Here is an 11675-nt window from a genome sequence, read left to right as displayed (position 1 = left end):
CCACATCATCACATCAGGAGTTGGGTAAAATGATACTTAAGCTAAGTCTGAAGCAAATCACAGAATTAGAAGGCATTACCAGTCACTCTGTTATTTTTCTAGTAGGCATTCCTGTATTTAACATACAAATTTGTACTATTGTCGCTGATGTAATCCCCGCTTGTGCAAATATTCAATGAATATGGTGCAAAGTTTCTGCCAACATCCAGTTGCCAAGCTGCAGCTGAATTCTGTCCACAATCTCAGTGACTGAGAGCATCCTATTTTTAATGCTGCTTCAAAAATAATTTACATGGCAGACATAACCAAGCCATATAATTGTACTTGACTTTTGCAATTGTACCTTAAAGTCTGGTTACATCATTTGAAGAAGCATCTTTCAAGGAGACAATATTCTGAGGATGATGAAATCCCAGGAGAATAAAGACTGAGAAAGGACCACCTCTCCAGCCTCTAAAAGTGAGGAAGAATTGGGAAGTCCCTGCTGTCTTCGGGAGTTGCAGAAGGGACCAAACCCCTGCTCTTGGGTCAGCTGGTGAGCCTGGATTTGGGTCCTTACTGACTCTCTAGAAGTGTCCTGGCCAAAAGCCCATTGCATATACTGATGCTGAAGCAAACTGTTTGCTCAGTTTTGCTCAGATTCCTTCTCAAGAGGAATGAGCTGTTTCATGGCTGGGAAGACAACCAGAAGAACCACAGCTCAGGACTGAGCATGGAATGAATCAAAGTGACACTATAAATATGCAAACATGAACCCAAACAAAGCAAAAAAAAAAAAAAGGAAGTACCAAAACCTATCTCCATTCCGGACTTGATGGGGTCATTAGAAGAAAGTTAAATGCTTTTTTCAGCTATGGGCCATATTCCACCCTACAATATGTTTAAGCATTGTACATTAATTTACAAAAGAACTTGTGCAAATGCACCTATGACCTGAAGTTGTCCCTTGAAGGCAGCTTGAGTTCTCTTTTCAGTGCAGAAATTTCCTTGATAATCTTTTCCTTTGTTGTGGCTCTGTACCAGTTGGCTTGGTCAGCATATACTTGCTTCCTTCTTTGTCATGTCGTTTTGTAATGAACTCCTATTTCAGCATGGGGCCGCTTCTCATTCTTCCTTATAACACAGGCATGTGGTAATTGGCTCCAGGAAGGAGCCAAAACATATGTTTCCTTATGGCACAAATTAATTAGTCATAGGCACACTCGATACTTAATTGCTATTGTACACTCTGGCCTGTGTGACTTCTTTGAAAATATCCGACTTTACACCTATCTCAATTAGAAACACATGAAAAATGGAAAAGTGCCTGTAGTTCCTACAAGCGAGAGAAGCAAAATTTCACTCATTTCACTCATCACACCATTAATTCCTAGCACATCACTTACTTAAAAAAAACAAAAGCCCTCTACACTGTGCTCAATACGTCTTCTAATGTAACCAAGCCTGAAAGCATAAAGCATCTGCACTCTGCTTGAAATTGCTGATATGACAAAGAAAAACCTCTTCCTCAGGACTACTACTGCTCTCCTGTAGCATAACAAGTGCTAGTCAACCACAAGTGCTCCTAAGAATGGCTACTTTTAGTGCTTCTTACCAATAACAGGCAGAGGTTTTGCCCATTAAGGGTTTTATTTTCCATCTTACAATAGTGACAACCATTTGGAGTTTTGCCCGTACCTCTCTGTGCTGAATTTTTAGGTATTTATAACATTTCTATGGTACTTACTGCCATATTACCAAAGCCCCTCTCAGTCATTAATCTCCCATATAAATTGTTCCTTTGTTCATTTCTTAGATAACTTAGATCAAGACCACAGCCTCTTAAGCAGATCTAGCAGGAAAAAAGAAATTGAGAGTAAATTAGATATTCTTATTTTCTCATTACTTTTCCACTTTAAGTGTTCCCGAAATAGCCAAAGTGATTAAAACAAACAAACAAACAAAAAAGCCACAGGGCTAAATTTTACCCTTAAAAATGTATGTGAATTTGGAGCTACTGGAAAGAATCCAACAAAGGCCCATGAAGAGCATTAAGGGACTGGAGCACCTCTCCTATGAGGAAAGGCTAAGAGAGCTGGGACTGCTCAGCCCAGTATTAAACCAAACACTTTGAGATGCACTGGATTTGTGAAAGGAAGCCTGGATAAGTGGGCAGAATAACTAACAAATTCAAAATAACTAACAAACTCAAAATATACCTACACATATGGATCTGATACACAAGCAGGATGGTTTACCGGGAAACAGTTGTGGTGCTTGCTGGTCAGCTGTCCATCCTCTTGTCTCTGAAGTCCCAATCTTTCATGGCCACACAAATATCAGCTACTCTTGAATCAGTTGCTGGGTGACCTCAGTTTCTAAGCCAAAACAGTGAACAGGCTCCCACTTTTCTTAATACATCAGGGTGTTATTTCTACAGCTCAGGAAATGGTGGGCAAGCAAATGAATGCCCTTGTAATGAGGGAAGAATGGCCAGCTGTAGTAAAAACTTCTTCATACCAGCAGTACTAACGTACATCTGGGAACCTACAGAAGACTGAATTGTTTACAAGCAAAAGAATATGTACAGAGTAGTGTGAATTGTTTGCAGCAAAACCTGATATCTCAAAGTCAATATTGCCCAATTCGGGGGTTATAAACATGATTCTGAATTCAGGTTTGTCCATATTTTGCTACAGCACACAAATATGTAGTGACTGTGGGTCACTAGTAAGTAAGATTTTATGCTATTCCATACCACTGCATCACTGCACAACATGAAAATTGACGGCTCATGATAGTTTTTGAACCTCAAATAGCAAGCATAACTCATTGCCTGAGTTTCTTGAGCCAGACCTAATTCCTGACAATCTCCTATCTTGTCATTTACACCTTTGCAATGAGAAGAGCAAATGAAGCACTGAAAGGTGCTATTTTTCTCCCATTCCTTACAGAGATGTAAATGAGTTCAACAAAGTGAAGGGCAGTGAAGACAGTGGTGCAAACTAAAGAAAAATAAGTCAGGAATATAGACACCTATTATGCTGCAGAAGGAAAATTATCACAGAGAAGCAAAGCAATAGGCAAGTGTACAGAAATAGCACTGGGGAAAGAAGGGAAAAAGGACAACTGCAATTTGAAAACAACCATAGCAAAAGTTCCTTGTGAGTCAGAGGATGAAATGAAGACCAACAACCGGTGAGCAGAACAATCTACTCTCGCTGACAACACAAGACAGCTGTAGCTGCTGGGGTACGACATCTGAAATTAATGTAGACCATAGCATTTTTCCATAGAAAGTTGTTTGCAATATTTCTGCTGCTTAGGAAAAAGAAATTGGAAACATATATCGTGAAAGACCATTGAGAGTGTTAATGTCTAAAGATACATCCCAAAGAAATATGTGTAGAAAACCTCAACATCTAAAGTGCTGGGAGAGAGAGACTTACTGATAACCTTGAGTGATACCAACTCCATAAAAAAACTTTCATCCTTGCGTTGGCCACTCTGCCCCTTTATTGAGCAAAGTAGTAAAATCAAAGTTGAATTTTAGAAGGTTGTGTTCTAAGCAAATGAGCTGATAATAATTGAAAAGGCTCTGGTTTCACTACACTGAAAAACTGCACTATCTGGAATTTCATTTTACATCTCTGGCACCAGTGGCCCAATGCATGAGATAATCAGGTTCGTGACTGATGCAAGTCTGGCAACATCAATAGTGGTATGTCAGTTTACATCATATCATATAGAATGAGGATTTGAACGGGCACAGACTTTTTATATATATATATATTTAATTATAGATCAAGTTTGAAGACCCCTCTGTGCATGCTTTTGTTTTGATTTTTCAGCATATCTTGAAGTCAATGTGTCTACAGTGCCTGAGTAGCTGGGCCTCCGTGTACACTTTTATTGTTCTTATATTGAATGAACTATAATAAGGACACTGGGAGAGATTCTGCTGTTACACAAAGGAGAAATTCAGTAGCTAGTTTCAGCTGAAAAGGGGGGAACTTCCTAAGTGTCTTGGAAAACCAACCTCCAAAAAACCCAGACTACTCCCATGTGCCCACTGATTTCTGTGGAGCAGCCAGTTCTCATACTTCTTTCTGAACTCAGCCACTTAGGTTATTGCAGATTCGGGGCTTAAACACCATCCACACTGCAACATGACAGCAAAACTCCTATTGGCTTCAAGGGGCCAAAATTTCATGAATTAAAAATGCACTGCTCTTAACTTAATTAAAGAACTTGCTTCATGTCAATGACTCTCAGTAGGATTATGCCTAGGGTCTGACTCTCCTGTGGGCACAGTCTACATGGACTGCTCTCAGAGGATGCCAACAAATTGAAATGCCCTCTAGGGTACCACCACCACACTCCCAAATCTAGGAGTGTTGCTAAATTAATATGTTCAGTTTATGAATGTCTCCTTGAGATGCTCATTATTCCAATGCAAAATAATAATGTTTTGAGGGCATTTCAGCACTAACATTAAAATATACACACATTCACAGAGCAAAAGATTATAGCTACTTATGACTTAAAACTATGACGACTCATTGCAGAATGAAAAGTGCCAGTTGCCTTTCTGGGTCCATTTGCCTTTGGTGCTAATCAAGAGTTCTCAGAAGAGTTAATACATAAGGAGGAACTGATACTGAATTTAGGGTCAGGAAGATACATTTCCTTACTCAGGTATACATACCAGCACCTAAGTGCTTGGAGGCTACAGATGATGGCTGCTTAATATAGGATTTCTTACTCCCAGGAAGAGACCACAAAGGCCAAAAGTCTGCTCTCTTTTACACTTATAACTCACTTTACATAAATTTAGATCCAAATATTGCGAGGGTAACAGAAGACCGGAAAACAACTGCCTGAAGTCCTGTTCTGGGCATTTTGCAATGTTTACTATTTTAGTTCCTCAAACTTTCCAGTTTCATTAAAATAATACAATACTGCCTGCTGTTTAGGCAGAACTCTCTCTACATCTGTCTTTATTGTTCCCCTGTTGAATCAGTCTCACAATAATTATGTGCAGAGATACAAAGTGAAATTACTGTAGCAAAGGTGCAAATTCAGCCCAGAATGAAAAAAGGCATCAATTTCAAAGTCTATAACTAGGTACGCTTCAATATCAAATGCTCAGCAGGAGGTCAAGAACTTCAATATTTATTGAGCACATTATCCTTTCTCATTACATAAATACAGGTCTGTGCTACAATACAAATATATTGTTTTTACAAAAGACTTCAGATGATAGTATTTGAAATGTTGCATTAACATTCAGTTTACCTTTAGTAGCCAGAGGTCACAAGTTCTCCTAGAAAACACATTTATTATAGCTATATATATATAAAATTTGTAACAAAAAATAATTTAATATTGACATTTCAAGAATGGATAAATTGGCAAAATAAGTGTTCCCAGATGATCTGCTAACCTCTGCTGATTGTGCCAATTACCCTTTGCAGAAGTAATTAAAATAATTTGAATATGAAATTCATCTCCATTGCCTGGTCATTGATCAGAGATAAAGTAGTTGCTCCTGAAAAGGATATTCTGAACATGGCAAAAATGAGAGTTTTCATCATATGGAGCAATTTAGCTTTTCTGATATGTTACATTGATCAATTAATGTTACATTTAGCATTTTAACACTTGCCCAGACTTGACAAGGAATTTATGGTAGATCGACACATCATTTGCTTTTGGCAGATGCCGATTGCTCTCATCAATATTTTAAAACAGAAAAGAAATTATAATTACAAGAAACAAAAAGGAAGATGACATAACTTTCAATCCAAATCAAAATATATTCTTGATTAGGTTTATGATACTGTTGGCTGTTTTTCTCATATATTGTTCACATTATTTACTCAGAAAGGGTTTTTTTTTGCTGTTGTGGCAACTTTCTGGAGGGAAAAAATGGAGCAGATAAAGTATTTTCCTTCATGTTTCTGACTAAAGGATGCAATGTTTTAATGTGCATTTCCCCGACTCCCTGACATCTGATGCAAACACTAATAAAACATTCACACTGATTCTAGTAAGTTAGGCCACTATAGACATTGCACTAAGTTATGCCAACTCAGTAGAGAACTTCAGTGGTAACTGTTTCAATTTGTCGCATCACTGTGGACAGAGAAATTTCACTCTTCCCATGAATGGGGATAGGAGCCAAGATATGAGCCAGCTCTGAATTAGAAGCCATTTAATTAAAGTTAGCACAGTGCTGAACTCAAATTAGCAAGGTTTACCAAGAGGCAGCATATATTAACTTGAGCTCAGCATGGTAACAGGACTTCGTGCTTCCAGCCAAGTTTGCATAGACAATAATCTCCTAAGGCACAATGCCTTCCAGAGGACCTATGTGGCCAAAGAACATGCAAGGCTGAACAAGTTAAAAGGAAGGTTCTACTATTTTAACTTATGTATTACCCTTATGCAAAAAATAAAAAGAGGGAAATACATCCCAATTGTTATATACAGTATTTAGTATTCCAGCCCTGTTATATTTAGAATCATGGCCTTCTATGGCAGGGTTACAACATTGGTGGACAAGGGAAGAGCAACTGACCTCATCTACCTGGACTTGTGTAAGGCATTTGACACTGTCCTGCATGACCTCTATGTCTCTAAACTGGAGAGGCATGGATTTGATCAATGAGGTGGATAAGGAATTGCCTGGGTGGTCACACTCAGAGAGCTCTGGTCAATGGCTTGATATCCAAGTGGAGACCAGTGGTGTTCCTCAGGGATCAGTATTGGGACTGGTGCTGTTTAACATCTTTGTTGGTGACATGGACAGTGGGATTGAGTGCACCCTTGGCAAGTTTGCCGACAACACCAAGCTGTGTGGTGTGGCCAACACGCTGGACGGCAGGGCTGCCACCCAGAGTGACCTTGACAGGCTGGAGAGGTGGGCCAGCACAAGCTTCATGAAGTTCAACAAGCCAAGTGCAAGGTCCTGCACCTGGGCTGGGGCAATTCCAAACACAAATGTAGGCTGGATAGAGAATGGATTGAGAGCAGCCCTGAGGAGAAAGACTTGGTTGATAACAACACAACCTGGTAATGTGTGCTTGCAGCCCAGAAAGCCAGCCATATGCTGGACTACATCGAAAGAAGCATGTCCTGCAGGTCAAGGGAGGTGATTCACCCCACCTGGAGTACTGCATTCAGCTGTGGAGCCTGCAACATAAGGAGGACATAGACTTACTTGAGCAAGTCCAGAGGAGGGCCGCAAAGATGATCAGAGGGCTGGTGCACCTCTCCTATGAAGACAGGCTGAGGGAGTTGGGTTGTTCAGCTTGAAGAAAAGGCTGAGGGGAGACCTGGTAGCAGCCTTCCAGTAGCTAAAGAGGGCCTACAAGAAATCTGGAGAGGGACTTTTTACAAGGGCATGTAGTGACAGGACAAGGGGGAATGGCTTTAGACTGACAGAGGGAAGATTTAGCTTAGATATTAGGAAGAAAGTCTTCACTGTGAGAGTGGTGAGGCATCGGAACAGGTTGACCAGGGAAGTTGTGGATGCTCCATCCCTGGAAGTGTTACAGGCCAGGTAGGATGGGGCTTTGAGCAACCTGGTCCAGTGGAAGGTGTCCCTGCCTGTGACAGGAGCATTGGAACTGGATGATCTTTAAGGTCCCTTCGAAACCTCCGCTACATTATGGCTCCAGGTACCAGCTCTTCTAAGTTTGTATATTCCAAGCAGAAGAAAGGAAATGGGTTATGGGAAATTGAAGAAAACATCCTTTCTTGTCTCAAATGAAGTATGAAAAATTGTGGTCTTACACTGCTTTGATATGCAGGTCTGGGTATTGTCATGAAAATACCACGTATGGCTGAAATACTTAGCATGTAGACAATCCTAATTATCTGTTAAGTGCTGTGTAAACATCAGAAACAGCCATGATATTCCCAATTTACAAAACAGTAAATCAAGGCAACAAAAGGTTATTGCAACTCTAATACAGCAGGGAACTATTTAGCTTTTAATTGCTCTTCTTGATCATTCTCTCTTGGTTTATTTCTTTTCATCTGCATTGTAACTTGGCTAGGGAAGAACTATATCTAGGTGCCACCTCTCAAGTCCTTTAAATTTCATTCAAATCTGCAATCCAAATTTGAAACTTGATCCAAAACTTATAATTGGTGCTTTTCTAAGGGTCTAAACAGTTTCTCAAATCTAGGTTGCTTCAAACATCAGGATCTCTTTAGCTGGATACTCATTGTTTTGGTATGCTATAGATTCTCTTTGTAATGAAATAGAAGACAATATGAAAATACAATCTGAATGGGAAGATAAGCCCAGAGAAGAGAGTAGTGTATGGAAAAGTGTTCATTTACAACTCCTATTAAGGACCAAGATGAAGCAGTCCAAGAAAAATATTTTTATTTGTAACCACTTGTAGTTGTGTTTTTCTAAAAATTAAAATAAAAATTGTCCTCAGAAAATTTATGTTAAAAAATTATCAAACCCCTAAACTTCCTCTAAAAATTAGGTAGCAATTTTTTTTTATTATGACCCCTTACCATGTGTAAAGCCGAGTACATATAGAAGGCTTCACGACATCAGAAGGGATTTGACTAGTCGTCCCACAAAATGTTTTCCATAAATCATTTTTGCTAAAAAATGAATAAATGGTTCAAAATAAAACTCATACAAATGCTACTATACCTGTGAAACAACGAAGGAGAAGTTTGACAATTCAGGGTTTGAAATACCATATTCAAACTACATTTGCACAGAGGATGGACTAGCTTAGGATTCTGCACATCCTGCAGCACGGAAGTCAGTAAAAATGCTTTCACTGACTTTGAACCACGTAAGGTTAAGCTCCTGGAAGAGGTATTGGAGAAATATCTGATTTTATAATACGGCAACTTCTAAGCATACAGATGAAGCTGCCCATGGATGCATTATTTGAAAAATAATGCATGATCACCCAGTTAAAGACTGCAAAATGTGTAGGATCAGAGTTATGATGACATGACATACCTCAGCTTTTGAAATGTTTAACTTCTGAGTCAATAATAGTGAAGCCATAATTCTGGCTAACATACGGTTCTGTATTTAATGTTATATTAAAGAATGTGTGTGTGCATAAATTGAATATATACAGAGCATATATAGATGGATACCTACCTATATATATGGGGACACACACATAAAAATTTATATGCAACATGGTCATGCACAGTAATAAAAAGAATAGGTCAGGCTACAGAAGTACTTCCAAAGCATTTAACAGGAATGAACATTTTATCTTTAAGATTCCCATAGTATTTTGTCATTCAAATTTCTAAAGTGAAATGGAAAATACGCATCAGTCTTGAACCTTTAAAAATAAACTTCCTCAAAGAGAATTTCAGCTGTGGAATCAAATACTTGCTATTTGAATTTACAAAGCAAAAAAAACCCCGTCAAGGATTGCATATAGAATTAGTTGTGTCAAAGGAGACCTAAAGATTTTCAGAACAATGGCATAAAAGATGCAATTTTCCTGTTGTAAAGACATTTTTCAGCATTAAATTCAGCATTAATTTTCCAGCATTAAATTAGCTGGAAATTCTTAGAAATCTAGAGTACAAATGAGTATCCAAGACTACAATACATTGGGACTTCTACCCGAGGAAGGTCAAGTCTTCAATCTTAACTCGGGTTGTGTGAATTCTACTGAATTCCACCATTCAGTATTGTAAATATTTTTTTTTCTACATGATCAGTGATGCACATAAAAAAAAGTTTCTAATTATCAGGAGTAATAATTACACATTTAATAAGTTATCATTAAACTTCAAAAAGTTCACATTAATGCGTGAACAATTATTGGCCTAATTAAGCATCCAGTATTGCATCTACACACAAAAATGAAACATTAGTTAGGAGTGTGAGAGTGTTTTTTATATTAGATAAAAGGAAGAGGTAATTTGGATAGCTAATGCCCAGACTGAATTTATTGCACACAGCTCACAAAAAGCAGGTAATTTCTATCTTTCAAAATATTTTAGGAACACATTTCCCCCGCCCCTCTCTCTTTTCCACTTTTCCATGTAGTTTTTGGCTGCACATCCTTTTTTTTTTCTTTTTTCCCCAGATGTGAAATGAAAGGAACATCGGGAACCTTGGAAACCTGAGGGGGTGGGAGGGCTTGGTTTTTTGGGGGGAGAGTGGGAGGGGTTTTGTATTATCCACACACACTGAGAATCCATCAGCTTTTGTGCGTAAGAGCAAAGGATGCCTTGTGGTGTTTCAAGCTGTAGGAGCTGATGAAATTATATAGTAAACAAGAATGTCTCTCCCTTAGACACAGGGATACATGACTGTAAATATTTAGTGAAAATCAGCTTAGGATACAGCACGTCACAAAGAATGGCTATTGTTAAAATGGCTGTCATCAGGTTGTTGCTTCTGCATTAATTTTCCTCCTACCATTGCACAAGGCATATAAAGCCAGGTCCTGTGATAACAGCCATTTATCCACATTGTCATTTGGGCCTCAGCAATGAAGGAGGGCAAATTGCAGGAAGGAAGACAAAGCCTCCCTACTATCCTGCAAATGCCATGATTTTACACTTTCTATTTTTATTAACATCTGAATTAATTTTCTGGGCCAAGATTACATTTGATCAAACACACCACTAAGTCACCTTTGCTTGAATGTCACTGGCCAATGACAGAAAATTACACAAGCCTAAGGAGCACAATATTTCTATGACATTTTCCTAACTCAGCTTTCTCCCTTTACTCCCCATTTATGACAGAGTACCCTCCACACTAGACGGGTTACATAGTCAGTTCTTCCATAGAGCCATGGAGTCTACAGAAAATACACTATTTCACTGTAGCTTTTCTAGAACGCCTAAAGCTTTCGGAGAACTTATTTGAACAGAAATGTAAAATAGTGTATAAACCCAGTCCTAAGGCTGCCAAACCCAGTCCAGACTGCATAGCTTTTTATCAGTCTGTGCATCTCATATCTGTCTCTGTGTGCAAGACCATGAGAGAAACATCAGGATTTGCAACATTCCAGCGTGAAACTACTGTAAATGTATCACTGCTGTTTAACTCCTTGTACTCAGGTCCAAAAAATGTCCATAGCACTGCACCCCTGAATGTCCTGTTGTTCCTCCTATACCCAGCAACAAGACTTCAGTGTGTGCATATTCAAAAGTCTGTTTTAAAGCTTCTTTGAAAAGCAGACTGGAAGCTTCATGTTTTCATCTTAGAGTCTGCAGGACCAATACTGAGACAACATGCAACCTCAGGTATATTTACTGTACAAATCCCTAAATACACGCATTCCCCTCATACCCTGGGACCAGTGTCTAGTAAGATTTTTTTCTCACTTGTTTCTAAAATTAAAGGGCATTGGGAAGACTGAGTGCCATACTTTTCCTTGCACTCATAGCAAATCTGTTATGTGATGGAAAACTGAAATAACATCCTAAACAGCTGGAACTGAATCTTTTCTTACTTGTATGTACAGGTTCTACCAACTGAAAAAAAAAAAAACCCTGAAATTTTAAGCTAATTTGCTCTTCCTACGCCTTCATTCCATCTCCTGATTATTCAGTACATTACACGGGTCCCAAGAATGCTCTTTAAATTTCTCCCTTAACTCCACATGCAGAGCTTGTTGGTGGCAGTGGTTAGGAGGACTGTAAACAGTCTCCTGAAATGCAGA

The sequence above is a fragment of the Strigops habroptila genome, chromosome 2 (genome assembly GCF_004027225.2).
Source record: "Strigops habroptila isolate Jane chromosome 2, bStrHab1.2.pri, whole genome shotgun sequence".
Classification (NCBI taxonomy): Eukaryota; Metazoa; Chordata; class Aves; order Psittaciformes; family Psittacidae; genus Strigops; species Strigops habroptila.
The sequence above is the reverse complement of the archived record's forward strand: the minus strand, read 5'-3'. Positions refer to the sequence as shown.